This window comes from Cnephaeus nilssonii, assembly GCF_951640355.1.
Source record: "Cnephaeus nilssonii genome assembly, chromosome: 20".
Taxonomy (NCBI): Eukaryota; Metazoa; Chordata; class Mammalia; order Chiroptera; family Vespertilionidae; genus Cnephaeus; species Cnephaeus nilssonii.
In genome coordinates this window covers 19,444,015-19,471,867 of record NC_137091.1, presented here as the reverse complement: position 1 = coordinate 19,471,867, position 27,853 = coordinate 19,444,015, and positions in this window count along the sequence as shown.

Genomic DNA, 27,853 nt, shown 5'->3' with positions numbered 1-27,853 from the left:
TAAACTGTAACTGCACTCTAAGGGGGTTGAGCTCAGGTAGGTCACGCTTAGAATGCTAAAATGTAGGCATTTTCTGAACACAGCAGCTTATTCATTCTGGAAGTTGGATGGCAGTGTTTTTTTTATTATTTTAACATATTTGTTGACTTCTTAAAATAATACCACATGTATTTTAGGTGAAAAATCGTGTTTTATTTATCTTTGCTACCACCATAATTTTCCCTCAACTTCACACCACAAAATTAATTTTTGTCCTTGAGTTAGATCTTGGGAATTTTAAACTAGGAGGTTTATCATAAAAAAAGGAAAAAAAGAACACCATTTGTATGTCATCCAGCATTTTTAATAACTGACTTAAAAATGAATTTAGAATAGCACCCATAAGAATATAAACATGGGCATTATAATTAATCTGCAGCTGGGCCAAGGAATAAACAGCTGTACAGGGAACTGGTTGTGTAAATAAGTACATTTTATTCAGAGGCCGGACAGAGAGTAACATGTGGATTTAACTGCTCAGGCACTGTAAGAACAGCATATTGTCAACGATAACCACAAAAAAATCTATAAAAGTTTGTGACTATTAAAAACAACTGAGTTTGACAAACATACATTGAATGAAGGGCCAAGGAACTGTTTTTTAAAGGACATTGCATAGGGGTTTGTTTAGAGAAATGGGACTTAGTCTCTCAGGGGCCACAGTGTTGACTTTGAGAGGCAGACGGGCTGCTTTCTAGTACCTACAAGCTGTGTGACCAGCCTCTTCCTGGCGTAATCTCCCTGAGACTTCATTGATTCATCTGGAAAATGGGAAGAATAATAAAACTTTTCTCACTGATTTCCTATGAAGAGTAAATGAGATTTTGCATAGCAAGTGCCTGGCAGAACACTGGGTATGCTGTGAGTGCTCAATAAATATCAGTGTCCTTCTTCATTGGTAGTCTTTCATGATCAATGATTTGAGGCTCTTAGAAAAGCAGTCAAATTATGTTATCCACATATTTCCTGAGTTAGCTATTCACATTCATTACCCACAAGGGGAACTCTAACTCCAGTCTGCGCAGGAGTCACCTGGAAAATTGCTGGCGTGCAGTGCTTTTGACCCTACATTCTTGCATATGGATCAGCATATGGGTATGGGCCCATAAATCTGCATTTTAAGCAAGTCTTTAAGTAATTCTATTTATTATTATTGCTTTTAGAGAGAGGATGGGAGAGGGAGGGAAAGAGAGGAAGAAAGTGACAGAGAGGGAGAGAGAAACTTCGATGTGAGAAGAGAGAGAAGCATCCATCGGTTACCTCCTTACACTCTCTCCGACCAGGGATCAAACCCACAACTTGAGTATGTGCCCTGACCAGGAATCAAACCACCACTCTTTGGTGTATGGACGATGCTCCAAACAACTGAGCCATACCGGCCAGGGCTTTAAGTAATTCATAAGTACACTTGGAGACACGCTAGTGTAGATGTCTCCAAACTGTCTTCAAATTAGTGAGATGTTTTAGTTGTGTTGTAAAAGCAAAAACAAAACAAGCCTAATACTTGTATTATATAAGTGAAGTTAACTTTCACCTGTGATATGTGCTCTCTAGAAAGAAGTGTTACTGAAAGGATTCTGCAGGAACACAACAAGATTAAAAAAAAAAAAAAAGTGTCCATTGTTCTTTTGGGGATGTCTCTATCTTTGCCAGAACCCTGCTGTGGAGCAATAGTCCTTCCCTAACGGTCTCCAAGAACGGTTGGCCTGGTTCATTAAGAGAGAGACATCTGTTCAGATTTCAGTACTCCTAGGGAATATAAGACAAAACATGACTGAGTATTTTGATTGTGTAATCCCAGCGGATATGGAAGCCCTGCCAAATCAGGAGATGAGCGCCCTATGACAAACGTGTGGAATGGGCTGTGGAGGAAGGTCTAGAAAAAGGAAAGCTCAAGAACAATGCACCCCACTACTGACTATCTGTGGGCAATGCAGGAGGCTGGGGGTGTCTGTGGAAGGAAAGAGCTGTGCAAAGGGAAAACTCCAGTGAAGTACTGTCTGCCTTCTTTTCTTAAAAAAATATTTTTATTGATTTCAGAGAGGAAGGGAAAGGGAGAAAGGGATAGGAACTTCAGTGATGAGAGAGAATCACTGATTGGCTGCCTCCTGCATGCCCCACACTGGGGATTGAGACTGCAACCTGGGCATGTGCCCTGACCAGGAATCAAACCACGACCTCTTGGTTCATAGGTTGACGCTCAACCTCTGAGCCACACCAGCCAGGCCAAATGTGATCTTATTTCAGGTTCAGACTAACCCTATGAAACGCCCTTTCTCTCCATATCATAGAGATAGTATTGGGACTATCCAGAACTACCGACTTTTCTGGGGAAAACCTAAGCAAATGTGGTGGCGGCAGAGGAGGGGAGTTACGCCTATAGACTTTGCCAAACAAAATCGGGGCCAGCTCTGGTTATTTGAAATCCTGTAACTGTTAAGCAACCGGGCCCCAAGGCCCCTCTTAGCCTTCAGCACAAATAAGCTTTGACTTGGCAGCATGTGTTAAATTTATAATCACGGGTTACAAATATCTTCAGCCTGTAGCATATTGCTGCAGCTATTTCCTGTTTCTGTCCCAAGGCAATATGTGACGAGTACTTAAATACACGCACCGCTATATATTATTTGTAAAATAGGTGCACGCTCTCCATCCCTAGAGCAATCTGCAGTCGGTAGTAGCACGCCCTGTGTTACTCTGGGGGACTAAGATTATACCACGTTAAACCCTCCAAATGATTTGATAAATCTGGTAGATTCAGACTACTGAGCAGATGGGGATTCTTGTGTCATAAATGGTCTATTAGATTGATTTTGGCTAAGCACAAGGTTTTAAAAGGAAAAGGCATACATTGGGGATATAAATTGGGCTCCCCTCTGGAGTAACTCAGTGGCATTGCCATTCCCATGTGCTATTCTTAGGGCTCATGGCCCCAATGTCAAATTAAGTATAAGTACCCATCAGGGAAGAAATGCAGAAGTCCCCATTTAGTGGTGCCATTTCGTTGGAGTTGCTGGAAATGGCCTGTAAAAGGACAGACTGAGTGACCTCTCAAATACCAGGTCTCTCATTCCTTTGTTGGTGAATTGCATACCAAGAAATGCCAGTGGTTTATAGAACAGGAGCCTCTGACTTCTCATTGGGGGAGCTTTCCCATTTCACCAGTCCCTGCTGTTGCCTCTTTTGTCTCCCAGCTGGTCTCTTACTCTCCTATTCACTGGAGAGGGGTGCCCAGGCCTCACTGGGCGTTCCTCCCTTCTTCTGCAGCGAGGGTGCAACGATAGGAACACACCGGTCACCACGTCGCCATGCATTTATTTTCAAAGGGACCTCCGAAAGGACTCCTTGATGGAACATGTAAAATCCCCTTTTGTTGGGGGCATGGAAAACATAAAACTTAAAGGAGAAAAAATAACGGACTGAAAAAAATCAATAGGTCCTTATATATTATTTTTATTAGGGACCTTGTCAGAGTGAAATAACTTCTTTCCCCCTCTGGTACTGAACACTCTATTTTATGGACAGAACTTAATGGCCTTTATGTTCACCTTGCAGGTGACGGAGGGTCCATGGCTGCATAGAGGGGAGGAGTAATGTGCTCTGTGTCCCTATGCCCAGCGTCTCCGTTGCCTCGAGACAGTTATTGCCTCTCTGCTCTCAGCTCAGGGCTGAGATGGATAAGGACTGTGTTTATTTCCTGATGGGTACTACTGCCTTTTCACCAGGTAAGCTTCTCTGAAAATTGCCCTGAATGTGTGAATATTTATTGAGCACTTACTACATTCTAACCATGCTGCTAAGCATTTCATATGCATTCTCTCCATCGCATTTATCATCACCTCAACAGTTTCCTATATTTATTTATGATCAGCCTCCTCTAAACAGACTATAGGCTCGAACGGAGCAAGGGTTTGTTCATTGTTGTGTTACCTGCCCACTGAGCAATGTCTAGTCACGGTAAGCACACAATACATAGTATTTGTTGAATAAATGAGTCATTTAACCTGTGTGAAAAGTCTATGAAATAAACTTTTTTTAGCCCTGATTTCCAGATATGGAGGAAAAGCCCTGCAAAGATACATATATCACTTTCTCTAAGCGGTACAGGCAGTGGAATCCAGGAGTTGAACTCACACGGTCTATCTGACTTCAGAATCCACATCCCCTTGCACGATTGAACTATAACCGTGGTCTTAGCGTTATGCATTCAGATATGGATGCTACTTGGCTAGAGCAATCAGAGAATGTCCAATCCTCATAGTTCTATAAATCACAATGTTGTGCAATGGGTTCCATCATTTTATAAAGCAAAGCATTGCACTGTAGGACCCAGCTCAACAACAGTCCTTGGGGTGTGTGCAAGAAAAATTTGGAGATGCTGAGAGGGTAGAGGAAGGAGAGACAGGGAGATAGATGAGGAAAAATAAAGGAAAAGCAGAAGATGAAGGGAAAAGAGAAAGAAGAGCCCAGCTGGTGAGGCTCAGAGGTTGAGTGTTGACCCAGGAATCAAGAGGTCACCGGTTCAATTCCCAGTGAGGGCACATACTTGGGTTGGGGGCTTGTTCCCCAGCGGGGGCCGTGCAGGAGGCAGCCAATCGATGCCTTCCTCTCTCATCCATGTTTCTATATATATATATCCCTCTCCCTTCCTCTCTTTCTAAAAATCAATTAAAATATATATATATATATATATTTTTTTTTTTAAAGAGAGAGGCAGAAGTATACCACTGGGCAGAGGAGGCACATTTTGTATTTGAGGATTTATCTATCTCCTGAGAAAGCCGAACCTCATCCCTGTGAGGTTCAGTCTCTGGAAACGGTTGAGTGGTGTGGATTGTTGCAAGGCCATTAGCAGTGATTTGCAGCCGACCAATTTAGAGGTCACTTAGGCATGAAAACACTGAGCAAGAAATTGTATACCTAATGAAACAATATCAGTAATAGCATATTTAAATGAACAGTATCTGTATTAGCATATTCTAAATGTTTCATTAAGTCTGAATTGCTAGAATCAGAATGCTGCAGTTTAATAGATTTTACCTTCTTTAACAAGTGTTTCCATATTGGTCTTATTATTCTTTATTGGTCATGTCTCTCTATGGAAGTCAGCAAGGTATCAAAAGTTACAGTGTTTCTAAAATCATGTGATCTTTTTATAATAACATTTTATTTAGGCATCTCTCTCTCTCTCTCTCTTTTTTAACTTCCTATTTAACACAAAAGCCAGTACATAATAAAAAATATGTTCCTGTGGCAAGAGAGTACATAATAAAATTTTAGACATTTACATGTTTGAATTAAAGTACCTTTAAAATAAGGTTGTTAGTTCAATCTAGTTTTATATTCCTCACAGCATGTTATGGGGAAAACAATGCTATCAACCCAATAATAGGTTTGCTTTCATTTCAAGATCATCAAGAAACAATATTAGGCCTTCAGAGACCATAATAAGAATACTTTATATTCTCGAAAACCTTTCTCACATTTTTATTGATTGCGTTCAAGATGTCTTTCTGGCTGATTCTTGTGTTTACACAAAGAGAAAGGGAAACATTTGAGAAAAGTTTTCCAGGATGTTAATTAGTGCTGCTGATCACCTTCGGCTGTTCAGGCAAGGCATTTTATGTATTCTTAAAAATAATTTCATGGTTTGATTCCTGGTCAGAGCACTTGCCCGGGTTGCGGGCTCAATCCCCAGTGTGGAGCGTGCAGGAGGCAGCCAATCAGTGATTCTCTCTCATCATTGATGTTTCTATCGCTCTCTCTCCCTTTCCCTTCCTCTCTGAAATCAATTAAAAATATTGAAAAAAAATAAAAGGGACAGTGTTTGATCTCTCCATCATCCTGCTCTGAGCCAGTGGCTCTCATTTCACAGCACTTAATCTCACTCCATATTCACAAGGAAGGCAAACATTTGACAGATGGAGACACAATGTAAAAAGACACCAACTGTGGGAAGTGGTAGAATTCAAACCCAGGGCACTGACTCCACAGCTCCTGCGCTCTTCACATGCCGTGGTGCCCAGGGGTCCCCCCTGGCATCCTGCTGGTCCCCTTCGTGCTGCGGTGGCATTTCGGATAAACTGGGTCTGCGTCAGAACTTACCCAAGCCAGCTAGGCTGCTGCATTATTTACGCGACTGTGTGAAGTGCTTCACATCCAAGGCAGTCTGATCTCCTGAATGGGTGGACAATTATTTTAGTGAATCGGAAGTTTGATTTTTAAAAAATTTACATTAAATTCTTCCATGGGAGGATTTTTACTTGCCAGGGAAATCTTTTAAAGCACATGTTTTTTTTTGGCAAGCATGAAAATACAAAAGGGCAATATTGCTATGCTGGCAGAAACTACAGCTTTGGAAGTTGAAGCCAAAGGCTTGGGAAAGATTTTTGTCTCTACTGCCTTGTCTCCCTGGGGGGTCTTATTTCTGTTCTCTCTCTTAAAGATGTCATCTTCTTCCATGATTTCTACTGTTTATTGTGGTCCTTTGCTCTCTGCTGGGCTCCAGACAGAGTTTCAAATGATTTGAGGGAGTTCTCTTTGCTTTTGCCATGAATCATATCCAAGACACCACAGTAAAGTTACCATCTTCTCTCCAAACCAGAGTTTTCTCTCTTTTCCTGTTCTAAATCTAGATTTGAAACATTGAAACTATCTCTCACTTCACAGTTGCATTTTTAAAAATGTTTTTACTGATTTAACAGAGGAAGGGAGAGGGAGAGAGAGATAGAAACATCAATGATGAGAGAGAATCATCGATCAACTGCCTTCTCCACCGCCCCCCCTCCCCCCCCCCCCGCACCTTCACACTGGAAATTGAGCCTGAAATCCAGGCATGTGCCCTGAGTTGGGAATTGAAGTGGGACCTCCTCATTCATAGGTCACCACTCAATCACTGAGCCACACCAGCCAGGCTATACAGTTGGTTTTGATAGAAGTAGAGAAATTGGCAGTGTAACACAGCTCACCACATGTAGTAGATTCTGCAAGCAATACAAAAGTTAGCCTTGAGTGAGTTGTAAAATAAAGTATTTTTATTGGGCATTTTAAGATTCCAGCCCTCCCCACCCATTGGGCATTTTAAGGATATGGTTCACATTTCTCAGAGGTAATACCTTCGATATAAGATTACATTCCTATAAAATTCTTTCTACGTGGTGATCTTGGTTTCATTTTTCCTGTAAGCGAACGGACACTTGGCACTATTAGATAACTGTGTTAAAATGGCACAAGCAGGGTGGGATTTCACCATGTCCCATTTCTCCTCAGTGACTTAATGTGATCAGTCAGAAGTTTTCTAAATATATGTCCAACTATTGCAAAACATCTCTATTAAACTAGAGCAATGCAGTTTGTAATTTGTGTTCAAATGCAAAAGGTGAGTGGACATGCTTCAAGGTGGTCAAATTCTGGGTGTATTTGGAAGGATATATAAATATTCTTTGTAAAATTTCTTTAACTCCGCTATGAATGTAAACTTGTCAAAATGAAATATTTTTCAACAGTTAAAAAATATTTGTTGGGGATATGTAAAGATTTCATTTACACGAATTTCAAAAATAGGAAGGTCTAGTCTATGGTGATTTCCTACATTAGAGGGCGATGCTAGGGAATACGCAAAAGGGATCTTTTTGGGGTATGGGGGAGCTAAATCGGTTAAATAAGTGTATGCATTTTCTAAAACCAATAGAACTGCATACTTAAGATTATATGTGGCCCTAGCCAGTTTGGCTCAGTGGAAAGAGCGTCGGCCTGCGGACTGAGGGGTCCCGGGTTCGATTCCGGTCAAGGGCATGCCCCTCAGTTGCAGGCTCAATCCCTGGCCCTGGTCGGGGGATGTGTGAAGGCAAACAATTCATGTGTTTTCCTCACATAGATGTTTCTCTCTCCCTTCCACTCTCTCTTAAAAAAAGAAATCAATGGAAAAATATCCTCAAGTGAGTATTAATGACAACAAAAAAGATTATATGTTTGCGTATATGTACACAACTTTTTCTTACACATATTACTTTTTTTCACTGTAGATAATACATTTCTGAATTAGCTAGGGAAACAACAGCTGCTGAAACAGGTAGTCTCAAAAGATAAAGATTCAAACACAATAGAAGCTAATGTCTTGCTTGGTATACAAGTCTGACTATGGGGGACCCTATACCGAGGAGTGATGTGTGGACCCAAGCTCCTTTCCCTTTGCTTCTTCTCCACCCGCTAGGACAATATAATTGTTTCCACACAGACATGGGCTAATAAACAGACAAAAAATGTGGAGGAAACACATCTTCTTTAAAAAAGCCTGGGCTGGAAGTGCCACACATAAATTCTGCTCATTTTCTCTTCACAATAAAGTCTCACGGACTCACCTAGATGTAAGAGGAACTGGAAAATGTAAGAACTGATTCAACACTCACCAGTGACAACTCTATTCTGTGGAAAGGAGGGGCTGTGACATTTGGTGAATACCTAAAAGTCTCTAACACAATGTGGTATTGCTCCCAATTTTCCTTCTTACCCTGTTTCCCCACGTAACAATTTTGTTGACAATATATATTCTTTTTCTAATTTTCCACCCTTGTACTAGATCATAATTTACTTAAATTTCCCCCATTTTACTCACTCCTACTTCCTTTCTATTTTAATTTTAAGAAAAGTTTGTCATATTTTGTTATTAACACACTGAGAAATGATATTTCTACACATCTAATTTTCCCTAAAGATTAAGGCTAGGAAATATGGCATTACTTGATTAAATACTCGTTTTGAAGGCTCTTGATTGACATTGATTTCCAGAAAGAGTCTGATTCTTTCGTTGGTGAATCATAGTATCACATAAACATCACCTTTGCCAGCACTTGATATTACCACCCTAACAAAAAGAGTCAGTTTGATACATGGAACGTGATCATGTGTCATTGGTTTACGTGAGCATCTGTACAGTCATGGACAGGTGAGCCGAGTCTCCTCCTCTTCCTCTCTCCACCTCCACCTCCACCTTTTCTTCTAGTTGTGTGAGAATCAATGAGCGCCTGAAATGCAAGGCAAAGTTGTTGTTTTGGGGGCAGGGCAAAGGGGATAAAATAACTTGAATGCATTTATCTGTGGATATATTTGTATTTACCTTTTTAATTTAAAATTCATGTTAAAATGCATGTAGTCATTAGCTTAAATATTAAAGAAGACTTATGCTTCAAAGTTTTACCCTGTAGCTCCTATGACAGTCTTGCATCAGCAGTCTGTTCTTATGACCAAGGACACAATATTCTTTTTTCATGAAAGTGTCAATTGTTGTGCACTAAAGCCCCTGGGGTAAAAATTAGCCATGCTTCGTGGCTGGTCAAGGTTCACCCTACCGTAATTTATCTCCAGGAGCTGCAAGTGTGTTTGTGAGATTTGTGCTGCATTTATATCACAGTTTTCATTTAGAGGAAATGAAGGAATACTTTTCACTACACTACCTGCTCCCTTCATCCCCAACAGCAATCTTAACAAAGAATGTTTCTTATTTTTATATGAAAATTGCCGGTGTAATTTTCCAGATAAACTTTAACTCCATATCTCAACTAGCAAAGAAGAAGGAGAAAAAGGCTTTTTTAGTTCTTTTCTTCAAACACACCAGGTTTATTCTTACTGTTGGATCTTTGCACTTGTGGTCTGTCCTCTCTCAAAAATTTCTAATCCTCTCATATCCCCAATTTGCCTTAGCTGTCTCCTTCTTACTATTAGGGTTTCCGTTAAAACCAATTTAAATTAACTCTATCCCTCCCTTTCTGCACAATGCATCACCTTATTTTCTTCATCAGACTTGTCACTGGCTGACACTATCTTAATAGTTATCCTAATAGTTTAAGCTCTCCCAGGACAGAACTTTTGGGCTATTTTTGTTCTTGCTGTAACTCCAGCTCCTAGAATAGAACCTAACAGTAAGTGGATGCTGAGTATGAATGGTTGGGATTTATCAAAGAACCTAATAGGTGACTAAAGTCTATTGGATGGATTGCTTTGGAGTATTTCATTAAAATATATTCCGCCATTTGTGTATTGTTTTAATTGTGTATTTAAAAATTACAAATATTGTTTGCATGCAGTGCTCATTAGGAAAAAGAATCAGGAAGAATATCAAATGCAGATTTCAAAGAGTTGCTGCTTAGAAATCTATTCTGTTTTAGTATCTTCTCAGGTTTTCCAGGTCCCGTTTGGCCGTGTGTGCGCGCGCGCGTGCGCATGCTCATGCACTCACATATACAGTATACCCTATTTGAACATTAGCCACTTCCCACACTGTCCAGCTTGTTTATTGAGACCACAGCTGTTTAAGCCTCCCCAATAGCAGACCCAGGTGTTGGTATGACCACTGTGCCTTTTCAGAGTGGGGGTTGGGAGGGCTCTCTCTCCTAGATTTGTCCCAACTGGGCCTTGAAGACAGTAGATCCTCCCCCACTCTCAGATCCACATGAGGAACTAAACTCAGGGGCTCAGGCTCCTGAAATGGATTCCCCTGGAAATGGAAGGGTCAGCTTGCCAAGTCTGGAAGTTTGGGAATGTTAATTCCCTGAGGGCAAACCAGGACCAGTGAGTTACAGAAGCTGGGAAAGAGCTGTAAGATAAGTTCTTCTTTCTTACTTTTCCCAAAGGACGGTTGCAAGGCACAGTGCTTCCCCACACACAGCTGAGGTTATCCAGATGTGGCTAATTCAGTAACGTAACACGTTGCATTTGCTTTCACCTCTTCCTCCACTGACAGCTTTCCCCCTATTCCCCTTATTCTTGCAGTCCTGGTGCTATAATGCAGGCTCTACATTATGAAGCTTTGTCTCAGGTTATTTTTTTCTCTCTAGAAAATCTGGGATAAGAAGTTGGTCCTTGACTTTTCAAAACATTTGAAATAGTACTTTTTTCCATCCAACTCATGTTGCAGTAAGCTTTAATGAACAGATAAGATTGATTTAATTTCCCATGAAATTAGAAAGGAATAGAGCAAAGCAATAGCACTCTCTTCTCTTGCTATTTATTAACACAATTATTTTTCATTTATTATTTTGATTTTAAGCCCATTATGACTCAAGGAAATGAATGGAAATCTAAAGGGTTTCCAAGGTACCAACCCTTACCAATAAGGTGTGAAATGCTGTATTTTAGGAAGAAGAATGCTGTTATGGCACTTTGTCACCTTTCACTGTGCATGGGGATCAAGGTCATGTCTGTCTTATTTTGGTTTCTCTTGTGGAAATAAAGAAAGACAACCCAAATGGAAAGAAACAGAGGGCATGATTTATTCAGAGCTGACTATTGTAAGGGCGTCAGCTGCCATCACTTGAGTTTGGCAGAGACTCAAAAGCAGGGAGGGATATGGGAGAATTTCGTAGTGAAAATGGGAGACTCCAGTATTCTTTGATAGGAAGTAGTTGGGATGGGGAAGCTGATGTGATTGACTGAGGGAGTATATTTGGCTTTCTCCAGTTGGTTCCGTGTTGAAACCAGAGGCAAGATAGGGAAATTAGAAATTCGGCAGTGATTGCCACAGAGATCATGGTCATAGTTTCACTGTCCCTGTGGTCTGGCCATTGTCTGTGTATTTAGTCTCTCATTTTATTTAAAGACACTAGAAGGCTTCTTTCCATGAGGGCAGATCTTGGAGCCATACTACCAATCAGCTCTTATTTTGTCTTTGTGTTCTTTTGTGATTTTGTCTTTCTTTTTTTCAAATATATTTGTTTTGATTTCAGAGAGGAAAGGAGAGGGAGAGAGAGATAGAAACATCAGTGATGAGAAAGAATCAATTATCGTCTGCCTCTTGCATGCCACCTATTGGGGATTGAGCCCGTAACCCAGGCACATGCCCTTGACCAAAATTGAACCTGGGACCCTTCAGTCCGCAGGCCGACTTTCTAGCCACTGATCCAAAATGGCTAGGGCTGTGATTTTGTCCTTAAGAGAATCGTTGAATAATGCTATTGTCTCTCTTATCTAGGAGAAGTTCCAGTCATTCCCCCCTCCTCCCTTTTACTTTCCTTATCACATCCTATCTAATAAAGAGTGAATATGCTAATTGACCCTCATGCCATTGCAAAGATGGCAGCGCCCACAACCAATAAGGAGGGGATATGCTAATTGACTGTCCCACCCTCAAAGATGGTGGCACCCACAGCCAATAAGGAGGGAATATGCTAATTGACTGCCCTGCCCTCAATGATGGTGGCGCCCACAGCCACAAGATGGTGGCGCCCAGTCCCCTTAGTCCCCCAGCTGCCCAGGGCTGGCCCAAGTTCAGGCAAGCCTCGGATGGCAGCTGCCCAGCCACCCATGGCTGCCCGAGGCTCAGGTAACCAGGGCCGGCTGAGGCTTGCTCTGCCAGCATTGGCAGCAGCAGAGATGTGTTGGGGCATTGCCTTTCCTGATCGCCGGGTTGCCTCCCACCCCTGAGGGCTCCTGGACTGTGAGAGGGGGCAGGCCGGGCTGAGGGATCCCTCCCCCCACCACCAGTGCATGAATTTTCATGCACCGGGCCTCTAGTGAAAAAATAGAGATGCATGAGATCCGTAACATTGGTAATATCTTACCAATCTATTATCTCTCCAGCATTTGTCCCAACAGGGAGAAAGCCTAGAGGTCTGGTTGTTGTTATTTTAGGGGATGGGGTAGTTTCACTCTCTCTTAAGAAATTTTTTTTTTTTTTTCCAAAAAGGCAGTTAAGCAGAGGGGTAGTAAGCATGTTCTGTGATGATGGGAAACAGTGAAACACATTTTTTTTCCTATCAGTTCTTGCCAACCATTGCGGTTGTATTCTTGGCCAGTCTTTGTCTTTCTCAGCAATGCAGACTTGGTCATTGTGTCTGTTCATTGGGGTGGAAATTAATAAAAATCTCCCTTTGTCCTTTTTTTTTTCTGCTTTACATAAGCCTTCAAAGCAGATAAAAAAATGATTTCTCCAATTGTCCCGGTCTCTATCACTAGCATTCTTCATAGGGCTTTGGGGACAAAATGTCAGCCAGTAATAAAGTTTTACTCTGCCTCGCCTCATCCTTTGCATCCATGTCTCCCTTGCAGAACTCAAGAGAGGGAACACTGGCCAAATGCCATCTTCATTTCATCTCTCTTTATTATCTTCCAAAGAGCAAACTAGATAACATTTTCACTCCCGGTAAGAAAACTCATTTATGTAGACTCCATACAGAATGCAAATGACCCAAGGCCAACAAATGAGAGAAAAGTTCTTTAAGGCATTTTTGAAACCCAGTTGGGAAAGTCCTTTTCTTTATCTCTCTCTTTCACACATTTATTTTTTAATACCCACAGTATGCTGGACACTATTCTATGGGCAGTGCCTATATGGACAAGAAAGGTCTATTCTCTATGTTACTTATTAGAGGAGACTAAAAAAGGAAGAAATTGACAATAGTGTAATATAATGCTATGTTCTGAAAAGTAAATGAAATTGTCCCATGTCTTAGCAAGAAGAGAGGTCTCTCAATCTAATCTTAGTCTCCTCCCTTTTTTTTTTTTTATCCCTGTTGCCCACATGACGATTATTCTCATTAGGTGGTGATATGCCAGCTGGAATCTGAAGACAAGGGCACCACGCCCTTGGGAAAGAACACAGCAGAGGGAAAAGCATGAGCAAAAGCCTAGGGGAGGATTCAGTTGGGCATGCTCAAAAAACATGGAAATGCCAGTGTATCTGTATTATAGTGAGTTATGCGGGAAATGAATCCAAGTACAAGAATATAGGCAAGAGCCAAAACATTGGGGTCCCTGGCTCATTGACCTTTTCATTTTCAACACCTAAAGAAAAAATAACTCAATCATATTCTGACCAACCACCAAATTTTTTCAGCATTTCCAGCCACATAAGAAAAGCTTTTCCTGGCTGGCATGGCTCAGTGGTTAAGCATCCACTTATGAACCAGGAGGTCATGGTTTGATTCCAGGTTAGGGCACATACCCGGGTTGCAGACTCAATGCCCAGTGTGGGGTGTGCAGGAGGTAGCCAATCAATGATCCTCTCTCATCATTGATGTTTCTCTCTTTCCCTCTCTGAAATCAATAAAAATGTATTTTTTTAAAGAAAAAGCTTTATGTGTAATCAATGAATGTTCAGTATGAAACTCAAACTATCTTGCCTCAGTCCGTGCAAACTCTGAGGTGTGATTACATCTCAGAATTCCCCTGAAAGACCAGAGTAACACCATTTACAGCACCGTCTTTTGTTTTTTCTTTCCCCCTTTGTGTCTACTCTTTGCCATTTTCTCCTGGCAGAGATTCTCAGAAAAACTAGTACATATGAAAACTTCCCTAGTCTGATAGATGTATTTGTCAGGATGGATGGGGTTATAGAGACTTAGCATACAATCCCCAAATCTCCATGGTTCAATATTCAAGGTTTATTTCTTCTTGATGTTATTTGTTTCCTAGGCCAAGGGTGGTGGTGAGCATGTTCTTTTCTAAGTAACACTCAGGGACCTAGTCTGATTCTTAAGTCAGAGGCCCAGCAAGAAACAGATGGCATATTTAAATGAACATAATTCAGGGAAAGTTTTAAAAAGGGGCAACTGGCTAAGATGTGGGCTGAGTGTAAGGGGATCCCAAGACATATGCCATCTATCACCTGTGCTACCTGGAACATGAAGCTTCTTTAATTGCCAGAGCTGGGAGGAAATACTAAAAAAAAGAAAAAGAAATTAAGCATAGGCTTTATACTTCCTGAGCCTGAAAGTAATGTACATCAGGTTGCAGAATACGTACATTCCCTTCCAGAGAGTTGATACTTACTTCAAAACTTGTGCATTTTTCAAACATACTTAACTTTTTGAACTTTTATCAGTCTTAATATTTAGGTGCCTTTAGCTGTCAAGTCATCAAATATCTATTTTTGACCAGTGTAATTTTCAAATTTTTGATTAGTGTCATATCTTAGTATGGAAGATAGGATTCTGGATAACATTAATAATTAAACATTTTAAATTAAAGGATTTCATAAAGTAACTTTCTTTTTACATGATCAAAGTGACAAGTTGTTGACAGATGACTGTTACTTGCCCTCTAGTCTGGTAAAAGGAGTTTTAAAAGGAAAATAGCATATCACCTTATTCTGTGATTAATTATATGCATTCAGTATTTGAAGTTTTATTTTTTAACATATTGCTTCTGATATTATGAGCCATATATTTCTTCTTTCCCTCCTCCTCCTTCTTCTTTTTAGAATTAAAGATAATAATACAGTCAATGTATCTGTCAGGACAGGTTAAATTATGCTGCAGTAACAACACTAAAAATCTCAGTGGATTAAAATGGCCAAAGATTTAGTTCTTGTTTGTAATAATGTGATGGACTCAGTTCTATCCTCATTTAGAAACCTTGGGTGAAGTAGACTGAGTCTGGCTGTGCTCTCATGATGAACTAAAGTCTCTTATTTTTATCAAGATTTTCTTGGTTATTTTTTTAAGATCCTTCTTCTCTTACAAGATCCCATCCAGGATATCACATTTCATTTACTTATCACATTTTCTTGGCGTCCTCTTGGCTGTGAAAATTTCTCACTCTTGATAATTTTGAGGAGGTCTGGTTAGGCATTTTACAGAATGCTCCATGAATGGGATTTCACTGGTGTTTTTCTCATGATTAGACTGCAGTTAGGGTTTTGGGGAGGAAGGTCACGGAGGTAAAGTGGCATTATCACAAAATCATTATCGTCAAATGATAATAAATCATATAATCAAATGATACACAATATGAACAGGACTTATCACTGTTGATGTTGACCTTGATCACTTTGGCTGAGATCATGTTTGTCAGGTGTCTTCATTGTGAAGTTGCTCTTTTGCTATTCCATCCTTTTCTCTTTGGAGGGAAGTCAACATGTATATTTCATAGTTCACACTTAGGACTGGGACTCATTCTCTCTTCCTTGAGGATGGCGTGTCTCTATACATTATTTGGAATTTTTATGCATGGGAGATTTGATTCTCTTTCTCCATTTATTTATTTTTTCAATAATGTATTCATCTCAGTAAAGACTCATGATATTTTTTTGTATTTTGGGTTATATTCCATTACTACTTTATCGTGTTGCTCAGATCATTCCAGCTCAGGCCATTGGGAGCTCTTTTAGTTGGCCATTATGCCTTTTAATATAGCCCCATATTAAATGTTGTGTTTTTTTTTCAGCATCTCCTAACTTTCTGGCATTGATAATGCTCCAGACATATATTTCCTACCCCATTCCTAGAACCAGCGATTTCTCCAAGGAGCCTGTATTCTTTTTATTGGAGAATGGTATTAGTGACCCAGACATGGCATTAGGTGAGCTCAGTGCTCCTGGAATATTGTTTCTAGGACTTATTAACTGACTGAGCAAGGAAACATGTGAGCACATCTACCTGTACACATACACATATCTAGAAGACCTCTAATTGTAACCACCTGTACTATTTACAGATGTCACCATAGATACTAATGTCATTGACCCTCATTCAGTATCACATGGCTCCTTCTAGCCTTTTCCCCGTGTTTATCTGTAACCTCTCACTCCAACAGCGAGAAAGCTGGCTTCCTCTATCTGCCAACATTGACTTAATTGTTCAAGTTTATTATACACGCAGACTGATTTTTGACTTTTTAATCTGTACCCCAGCGGGAAACAAGTTTATTGGCTAAAGTACCATGCTTATACTTTGTTTCTCTTGCCTTTAGTCTTACAGACTCCACTCACTTCCAAAGTTATTTACGTCAGCACCTGAATCCCTCAAGCCCTTATGTATGATTGTTCCATACATCTGTAAAACACTATGTTGTTTTTTTTGTCACATTCTTCATTCCACTTTTAGAAGCACAACTTCTTTAAGGTTCACTCTTTGTGTTCTTTGCACATTGTCATGAGCTCACAAGCACAGGATCATACGGATTTACTGCCATAAACATTACACTGTTCTTCACTTACTTGCCCCCAACCACCCAGATCTAGGCCAACAACTGATCTATTTTCATCTCTATAGTTTTGTTTGTGCCAGAATGTTACATAAATGAGATTATACAGCATGCAGCACTTTCAGGCTGACTTCTTTCAACTGGCAATAAGCATTTAAAATTCCTCCTTGTCTTTGTGTATCTTGATAGCTCATTCCTTTTATTGTTAAAAGATTCCATTGCATTCTAGAAGAAGTGCTACTACTAGTTTATGGCTCCAGCAGCGTCTGCCCCAGGTAAACAAGCTCAGCTGTCTTTCTGGATGCATCTCTCGCTCCAGATTTTGGAGTGGCTTTTTTCTCTGCAGCCTCAGGTTTCTGATAGATGCAAAATAAGTCATTGATTGTAAGTCTGTCCAGTTTTTTCTTCTTGTAGGAATGTGAGTGGCGATTTCCAAAATCTTTACATGTTGCAGCTGAAACTCCACATTTATTTCTAGCTATTGGAGCCATGCCTGGGGAGTTAAGCAAGCAGTATTATTAGCTGAGGTGTCGATAGGAACTTTTTTGGTATGTTTCCAGATGGTGTATGTGTTTGGATTGTACACAAGGCACTGCTTTCTAATCATTCATAAGCATAATATAAAAGCACATATTTTAATGGCAATAATATTAGAATACGTTACTAAATCATTAAAAATTAAAATGAGTATTATAATATATACTTATTTCCAAATTTCTCTCTACCTTCTCTTAAAGCAAACAGGTTATATGTATGTAATTTTCATTAGTGGAGGCTTTAGCCAATTTATATTTGTATATACCTTGCATTTACTATTAATGCATTAGCATATCATTAAATTTGATAAATTTTCTATTACTCATTCTGATTATTTCATACCATTTAAAGGATATCCAGAAATAAAACTCTACATAAAAATAGTGAATGCTTTGTGGGTACATTTCAGTAGGGTTACTGGCTGCCAGCACATCTTACAGTTGTCCAAGTCCTTTCAAAATATTGATTAGCTGTGGTGTCGATAACATAAAATGCACTTTTAAGATCAAATGCAAGCTTTGTGATTTCTTTGTCCTGTACCACCCAATTGTTTTCAAACTTGATTTGTTGTTATTTAATTCACTTGCTTAATCAAAAAATCCATGTCACCTACTGGAACCGGGAGGTCCCAGGATTCTACAGTGTTTACGTTGCCATAGAAATTACTCACAATAATTTTTTACCAAAGTGCAGCGGAATGAAAATTTGTTAAAGATTCAGCAAACTAGACTTGCATTTATCTCAATTGATTGATTGCACTTACACCAGCAATTTTCACATTTATTACAATCCACACAGAAAAGAAAAATAGCCAAGGGTACAAATTAGTTCATATTCGCTCTAACTGCAAACATGAAAGGGAGTACATTAAAGCTAATCGTCCTTCTATTACCTTGTCATTGCCCCATTTTGACTGGTACATGATGTGAAATGAAAAATAGAGAGCTTGGGAGCATGGTGAGAATGGAGTGTAGGAGCACTCAGCTTGTCTCTCCTGCTTGCTTCAGCATCCTGTCACCTGGGCCGTTTGAATCAGGGTCTCCACCATAGGATTTGGGTATTGTTAGATTAAGCAAGCTTTAGAATGGTGTTTAGGACATACCATTTGGTATATTCAAAAGGAGTGAAAGATGGTTTAAAAGGAAAACAGCTTTCTCAATATGAAGTTTCATTTCAGATTTTGCCATTCTACCACAACATCCTTTTCTGTGCCACGTGTGGCTGAGGTCTGCTCTGTGTAAATGAATGCCCACAGCATCAGTGCATGAGTGTCTGTAGCCTCAGAGTTCTCCTCATGCCCTCCTTGTGAATCCTGCATAGAAGTTATAAATTATTTGTGTTAGCGTTGTTTTCAGTTTCTCCCCTGGTCTTACCAGTTTTGTCCTTTGCTTCAGCATTAGTCATGCTCCCTTTGCAGTCTCCTTATGGGTCTCTAAACATTTCATATATTATTTATCTCTGTATTCTACCCATTTGTTGTGAGAAATTACTTATTAAAAAGTCATTTTTATTCAACAAAAATCTTGATTATTTATGATAGACTATTATACATTTTTAGTAACTAGTAGTCAAATGTAAAAAAAAAGTTAATTTGTATTCAACAAAAATTCTTGATTGTTTATGATAGAAGATTATAATTTCTTGAGAGGTTATACATTTTTAGTACCTAGGAGTCACATGTAAAGTTCTTCCTTTTTCAGGACTAGTTATTGAATACATTTTTTACAACCTGAACTTTAAAAATGGGATCAATTAATAGTTTTCTTCTTTGAGTTTATGTATTTCTTGTCCCTAAAGAACTAATGCATTCATTTAGTGACAACTGGCAAACATAGTTTTCAGGGTTTTTATTTATTTATTATTATTGTCTAAAGTTTTACATATGTCTCCTTTTTCCCCAGTTGACCACCTCCGCCCCCAGCCATTCCCACCCTGGGCAAGCCCCCACCGCCCCAGTGTCTGTGTCCATTGGTTATGCTAATATGCATGCATACAAGTCCTTTGGTTGCTCTCTAACCATCCCCCCCGCCGACCATTTGTCTCTGATTGATCTATTCTTGTTCATCAAATTATGTTGATCATTATCTCCCATATATGAGTGAGATCATGTGATATTTATCTTTCTCCGACTGGCTTATTTCACTTAGCATAATGCTCTCCAGTTCCATCCATGTTGTTGCAAATGGTAAAAGTTCCTTCTGTTTTAAAGCGGCATAGTATTCCATTGTGTAGATGTACCACAGTTTTCTAATCTACTTATCTGCTGATGGGCACTTAGGCTGTTTCCAAATCTTAGCTATTGTAAATTGTGCTGCTATGAACATAGGGGTGCATCTATCCTTTCTGACTGGTGTTTCTGATTTCTTGGGATATAGTCCTAGAAGTGGGATTACTGGTCAAATGGGAGTTCCATTTTTAACTTTTTGAGGAAACTCCATACTGTTCTCCACAGTGGCTGCACCAGTCTGCATTCCCACCAGCAGTGCACAAGGGTTCCTTTTTCTCCACATCCTTGCCAGCACTTGTTGTTTGTTGATTTGTTGATGATAGGTATTCTGACAGGTGTGAGTTGGTACTGCATTGTCATTTTGATTTGCATCTCTCGGATGGCTCTTATTATTGTAAACCTGACTCAATTTATTACTTTCTCAATTACAAAAGTTTTGAGTTTTCTAAAACATTTTTTAAGATAATGCTCAGTAGTGACAAGATTGCTAAGTTTTTATCACATACAGAGGCATATTTTATTTTTTTGGATGTGAGGCTTGAGCATGGTAGTGCAGGCAAGAGAGAATTTATTCAGACACAAATTGTGGAATGGGTTGTATATCAGGCTTGGGATAAATACATAATGTGTGGTAGGGACACAGGAAGTCTGCTCTAGATAATTTTTACGAAAAAACAATTTCAGCCTAAAGACTTCTTCTGATATATTAAGAATCCTAATTATAGACAATGAATTACAAATAACTACATAGCCAAAATGATAATCTGTTGCTTTTTCTAGAAACAAAGTTAGTTGAAATTAAAATTTTATGGTAATTTGGAGAATTTGAAGGCATTTCAAATTTAGTGGCAATTTATTGACCAGCATATTAGCAAATGCATTCAAAATTTTCCAATATTCATGCAGCTTTAAAAGGACTAAGTGGCATAGTTGAATTATATTGAGAAGAATACTATGTTCTTAATTGGGACATTCCAATAATTGTACTAGTTTGTAAGGTTAAATGGTTTTCAAATAGTTTGCCTAGGTTCTCCACTCTGAAACATGTTGAACACTAAGCCAGTACATCTTCAATGAAGAGTGCAATATTTTAAAATGCAACATATTTATAATGTTACATGGGTGTCAAAGGGGTTGAATTTTGACACGTACAGTTTGAAAATCTTCCCAATTGATTCACACCCTGACCAAATCCAATTCTTTTAATGTTAGATTTGTGGAAGAACATTGGATTGGACTCAGACCTACGTGATAATTTAAAATTGCCCATTACTTACACTGTGGTATCTTCAGTAATTTTGTTAAACTCTATGCATCTTAGCTTTCTTAACGGGAAAATAAAAATTGTGATATTTAACTAATGTGCATGATGCTCATGCAAATTGAGACTAAGAATGACGTATTTCAAAATTTGGTGTTACTCAGTTAACGACTAGTTATCTTTCTCTTAAAAATATAAGAGATTATATTTAATAATATAATATTTATTTTTTATATTTTTATATTTTAATATAAATATAAAAAGATTCCAGGATTAAACATCAGCTACTTTCATCAATACAAATATATGTCCCCAACTCATTGGAGCACCAGCAGTATTCTTGAGCTAAGTGGCTCTCTGACACTTAACAGGATTCTAAGTAAGAAAATCAGTGCATCCTTGGAGGCCCAGAGATCCAGTCAGGACGCCTTATTACGAAGCTGTAAAGTCCTTTTAATGAGGCCGTCTGCTCCTTGGTGGCAGGAAGTGGGTCTTTACATAACTAGTATTTAGTTTAGTGCAAGGCCAGTTGTAGACAACCCATGTTTGCTTTTTAAAGCACAAAGTGACCAATGTTAGGTCCTTATGAATTATCTACTCTAACCACATTATTACACGATAGACTGTCTCTCTGAACTTCTCTTTCTGAGTGTTCCTCTTTCCCCAGTATCCTGGGGAAAGGTCCTCTCTACTTTCCCTGACTGGTAGCATAAATAAAGCCACAGGATTAGCATCACCTCCTGCATTGGGTCCAGGGGTCAGTGATTTGTACGGAGTCCAATGAAAACAATCCTCCGGCTATAAGTTTCAATCAATAGAAGGAGTTTGGCAGCTTTGTACAAAATTGAAAATGGGCTGCTTGAGGACCTGTTTTCTTCATAGCTGCTTCCTTGTTTAGAAAACAAGAAATTGTTCAAAAAGGACATTTGAAACTTCTTTGTAAATAAAAGGTCTGGAGCAAACATGTCAAGAGTGATCTGCCTTGTTTCACTCTCATAAACGTAACTTCTCCAACCCCATTGCATTCTGAAAGCCAGTGATGAACGTGGATTTGCTTTCTGTTTCCTTCCCCGGACAGATTTTGTTCTTGTGGAACATCCGCTTAGCGTTTAATCTCCTGGGCTAACAGATCATTACTCATTTGTTTATGAACCAAATGATGTAGATCAGTGTAAATAACTCCTGTAATATTGTTCTCTCAACTGATTGACTCTTCAACAAAGCAATAATGAGGAGGATAATGTAACTTCCACTAATCTTGTTTATCGTTGGTGGACTGAGCCAAGGGCTTGAGTTTATTACGATTGCTGGCAGGCAAGCAGAACTTGCAGCCTTCCAACTACAGATAAGCTTACATTCTTAAGAATATTGGTAGACATTTAAATATAACCCTCAAAGCTACAGAATTTCTGCAGTCCACTAGCAGCTCCGAAAGTCTTTACAGTTCTAATCTGCTTCTGAAAATTATAGCTGAACCTTAATATTTGGCCACTGTCCTGTTGGAACCCAAGGTGTTGTATTCTGGCCAACCTCACTAGTTTCAAGTGAGACTCCTCATGAGAAGAGTTAGGTGCTATATTTCAAGAAACACACTGTCCGAAAAAAAATGGTATATTGACTTTTTACCCAAAGAACATTGAGAGATTCTCTCAGACCCTTCTCATTCTTCATTTAAAACACTGTATTTACTTTAAAAATATTTTTATTGATTTCAAAGAGAAAGAGGGAGGGAGAAAGAGATAGAAACATCAATGATGAGAGAGAATCATTGATTGGCTGCCTCCTGCACACCCCACACTAGGGATCGAGCCCAAACCTTGGCATGTGCCCTGACTGGGAATCAAACTATGACCTCCTGGTTCATAGGTCGACATTCAACCACAGAGCCACAGCAGCTAGGCTAAAACAATCTATTTATTTTATTTGCAAAACCAACACTGATTTGAGTTGTTATTCTTAAAAGTAAAATAGAGTACAGCTGCGTAGTATCATGGATGGACCTGGAGAGTATTTATGCTAAGCCCGTGATCAGCAAACTGTGGCTCGTGAGCCACATGCAGCTCTTTGGCCCCTTGAGTGTGGCTCTTCCATAAAATAACACGGCCTGGGTGAGTCTATTTTGCAGAAGTGGCATTAGAAGAAGTTTAAGTTTAAAAAATTTGGCTCTCAAAGAAATTTCAATCGTTGTACTGTTGCTATTTGGCTCTGTTGACTAATAAGTTTGCCGACCACTGTGCTAAGCAAAATAAACCAGTCAGAGAAACATTAAGTATCACATGGTTTTACTCATATGTGAAATCTAATGAATAAAATAAACTAATAAACAAAGTAGATCCAGAGACATAGAAAGAAGCATGGAACAGTCTGAGGAATTTCAGAGGGAAGGTGGGGGTGGGGGTAGGAGTGGGTGGGTGGGGAGTGATTAACATTAACAGGGGTGGGAACTTACATGCATAAATGAAGGCCTGGGATGGGTGGGTGCTGGGTGGAGGGGGTCAGTGGGAAAACAAACAAATAAACAAAGGGGGCATCTGTAATACTTTCAACAATAAAGAAGAAAAATAAAATAAAGGAGAAGACAATTTTGTGCATTCTAATACAAAAACTGGCAAACTTGGTTTACTGATTAATAACCCTATGGATATAAAGATAAAATGTTAACAAATCATTAAAAGAGTAAGGTTAGCATATGTTTTATTGTACTTGTCTGATATTCCTGTATGACTCCATAATTTTCAGAAGCAGACTAGAACTGAAGAGTGGCTTCCTCTTTGAGATATTTTGAGGGAATTTTGGTTAATAGAAATGTTCTGTAGCTTGGTCTGGCTGATAGTTACAAGGCTTTATACATTTATAAAGTTTTGCCGGCCTGGTCACCCCTTACTGCCCCCCCCCACCAGCCTGGTCACCTTTACTGCCCCCCCTGCCAGCCTGGTCATTCCCAACTGTCCCCCCCCCCCCCCCCCACCGGCCTGGTGGCCCCATGCAGTCTGCTGTTTGGTTGTTTGTCTGGTTGTTTCCGTTGTGACGGCCCCTGGCTTTTTATATATTGGGATGGTATTACAGCTATTTGTCCACTGGTCAGATTGCAAATCTGTCAAACAAAATGTAGGAATTACTAATGATAGGTGTTTAAGGCAGAAGGTATCATCAACATGGTTAACACATATTCCTTCTGTCCAAAAGTCTATATTTTATAAGCCCAGCTAGTTTCTAAAAATTAAGCATGCACTCTTAGGAGCATTTCATGCCAATGGTCTCTCTGAGTGAAGCAGGGTTCAGAGAAACAGAAAAGCATTTGGCTTGATAAAATAACTTTTAAAATAAATCATTAAAATGTTTGTTGAGTGCCTATGTGACAGGCACTATTAGGACTGGGACTAAATAACTAGTGAGCAAAATCGGATACAATCACCATTCTCATGGAGTTTATAGTTCAGATCTACAGAGTTTGAGGAATGGGGGCCGGGTTTAGGAGTCAGAGATTTAGAGAGAAGGATATTCCTAAAAGGGGAAAATAATGCACATTCTTGCTGTGACAAGAACTTGAACTCATTATTACTAAGTAATAATGCCTATGCTAGGGCTTGGCACATAAAGCATTCATTGTATAGTTGTCAAATGATTATGTGACTATAAATGAATGAGACACAACACTACTCCTAGGATACAAAGGAATAGTTGATTAAGGACATCTCAGTACAAATCATCATTGGATAAACATCTTTTAAATAAATGACCTATATATCATACAGAATAAGATGAAAGTCATCTGCATGTGACGTAAAGTTCCGAAGTGCTTTGGAGCAATGATTTCAAAGGCCTACTAGAAGTCCTTAGTGTCAAAAATTTGCATGAGCTCAGACAGAGACAGGGAAAGTAAAGCCTGGGAAGACTGTTTCCAAGAACGTTAGGATTAGGCCAGCATTTTCATGGTTTTAATCCATCCTAGCCAAGGAGAAGCAGCTCTTTGGAGCTGTGACAAATGTTAGTCATTCTTTGCTTTGTGTTTAAAGCGTTCTGCACCTCTGCACCCTTTAGAAGAGCAGCGGATTAGATCCTAACCTGGAAAACTCAGTACCCATAGAGTAATATTAATAGTTTCCAAGTCTGGTGCAAGAACGAAAACAAAAAGGAGAAGCTGGGCCCTGAAGGAGTTTGGCCAGTTAATGAATCATGGTTTCCTTCCATCTTGTGATATTGAATTGAGCCACGGCAGATGGGCAGGGATCCATGGGAAAAATGAATTATGCACATCAGACTGTTGTTGTATTTCTCACAATTACATTTTCATCACTTCACCTGTTGTCTCTCTTGGACTGATTTGTTATGCATCTCATCACATATTGGCAGAGATAATCTTCAATTGGTTTTTCCCTCCCATATGGGAATCTTTTAAAGAATTTTGTCTATTCTTTCTCTCACCAGACAAAGCTGGTACATTGAATTATTTTGGAGAGGAAGATGATGAGGGTTATGATATTAATGGAGAAGCTTGTGTGGAATAGTTTGTGAGAGAGTTGTATTGTAAGTGGTAGGCTAGAGGAAAGCTTATGAATGCTAATATTCATCCTGTACCTTGGGGATAGTACATTTTATAAGACATTGTTTAAATGAATAACAACAGAGTTGGCAAAAGTTACTATGTCAAGGTTAGATCAGACATTAGATTAAGTTCTTGCTAAAAGGCACATTCACTTTTTATTTGACATCTCCACAACTAAACACATTATTTACTCCCTACAACGCATTTTGTAACTTTAAGATCAGATGAGCATTTAATCATCAAGAGAAGTAAGAGTGTGTTGTGGAAAGACCTTAATCTGGTGCTAAGGTCTGATTTTATTTTTTTTAAATATATTTTTTATTGATTTCAGAGAGGAAGTGAGGAGAGAGAGAGAGAGAGAGAGAGAGAGAGAGAGAGAGAGAGAGATCAATGATTCAAATCATTGATCTTCACGCTCCACACTGGAGATTGATGATCCTGTAACCTGGGCATGTGCCCTGATTGGGAATTGAACTGTGACCTCCTGGTTCATAGGATGAGCTCAACCATTGAGCCATGCCAGCTGGGCTAGGGTCTGCTTTTAGATGCTTATTTACTGTGAGGTGTAGGCAAGCCACTTTACCTTTCTAAACGTTTCTAAATAATTCTTCCATCTTTAAAGAGTTGATGGGAAGATACAGCAAAACAGTGTGGATAAAGTCCCACCCTGATGCCTGGGGCCAGGGAAGGTTGGGCGGGGGTTGGGGAGAACAGGATCATTAGGATCATTTTGATAAAAGGTTGCTGAATCTGAATGGATGTGATACAAAGTGAATTGGAAAAAATAAAAGCCAATCCTTATCTCAACCTTTTCTATAATATTAAGGGAAACAAATACATCTGTGGAACACTTTATTTTTAATGACAGAGAACTAGTACATGTAAACAGGCAAATATTTACAATGATCTTGTTGAAGTAAGGGTAAGAATTGCACATCCCTACCCATCTGACTCTCTCTCTCTTTCTATCAGTCATGGCAGTCTGACTGGCTAAGTGAGCTCCAAGATCCTTATCCTCTCTGGAATTCTATGAGAAAATAATAATACATTAATATATTTTTAAAAATGCTTCTGTAGGCCGAAACCGGTTTGGCTCAGTGGATAGAGCGTTGGCCTGCGGACTCAAGGGTCCCAGGTTCGATTCAGGTTAAGGGCATGTACCTTGGTTGCGGGCACATCCCCAGTAGGGGGTGTGCAAGAGGCAGCTGATCGATGTTTCTCTCTCATCGATGTTTCTAACTCTCTATCCCTCTGTCTTCCTCTCTGTAAAAAATCAATAAAATATATTTTAAAAAAATGCTTCTGTAATGTGGAAAACTCTGATATTAGCCAGAGTCCAACCAGGAAAACAGAAACCACTAAACGTACATAAGTTTAAAAAAAAAAAGGTACATAAGATAAAGAGTTGGGAATTTGTTATATGGGTGATAGAATTGCTACGAAGACTCTAGTGCAGGGGTGGGGAGCCTTATTTCTGCCAGGGGCCATTTGGATATTTATAATATCATTTGTAGGCCATACAAAATTTTCACCCTAAAAATTAGCCTGCTGTACTAGTATTTGGTCAGACATTTAATTAACTCACCCCTAATGCCTTGGCAGGGCCAGACCAAATGATTTCTCGGGCCTTATACCGCCCATAGGCCAGACATCCCCCACCCCTGCTCTAGTGCAACCCAGAGATTAGCAAAAGTAAAGGCCTCTGCCACCCTAGGTCTCCTGTACCTCTTCAGGTCAAACTGATTCTCATTCTCCATGTTCTGGGGGAGATACCAGGGGGATGAATGTCTTGCAAACATGTGACGCTTGAGGGAAATAATAGCACATTCAGGAAAACTTTCAGGGTGAGCAATGATCCAGTAATCCTTCCTGTAAGGAACACGCCCCAAAGGATTTCACATTCACTTGCAAAGTTATCCGATTTATCCATAAGTCACACAGTTAGAACTCAGGATTTATATGGAAGCCCCTCTTTTTTCTATATTCTTTATAAATTGTGAATTCTGTCCCTGAGTTGAAGGTTATCCGCAGTAATAGAAATGCAGCCAGGCGGAAATTGTCTACCGCAGAACTGTTATGAGGTCCATGGCTTGATAGCTCTCCATACAATATGCTTTGAGCATAAATGAGGAGAGGAAAAAATGGCTCTGAAATAGGATTTCCCCTCTAACTAAGTCCATTCTCAACTAAGGAAGAAATTACTTTATTGGAAAGATGCCGTGAGCGTCTATATAATATTCATGTAAAAGGAGCATTTCTGATAGCTTCATTTCGGCACATTTTCAACTAACAATCCAAAGATTCCGAACTTGCCATATTCAGTTTT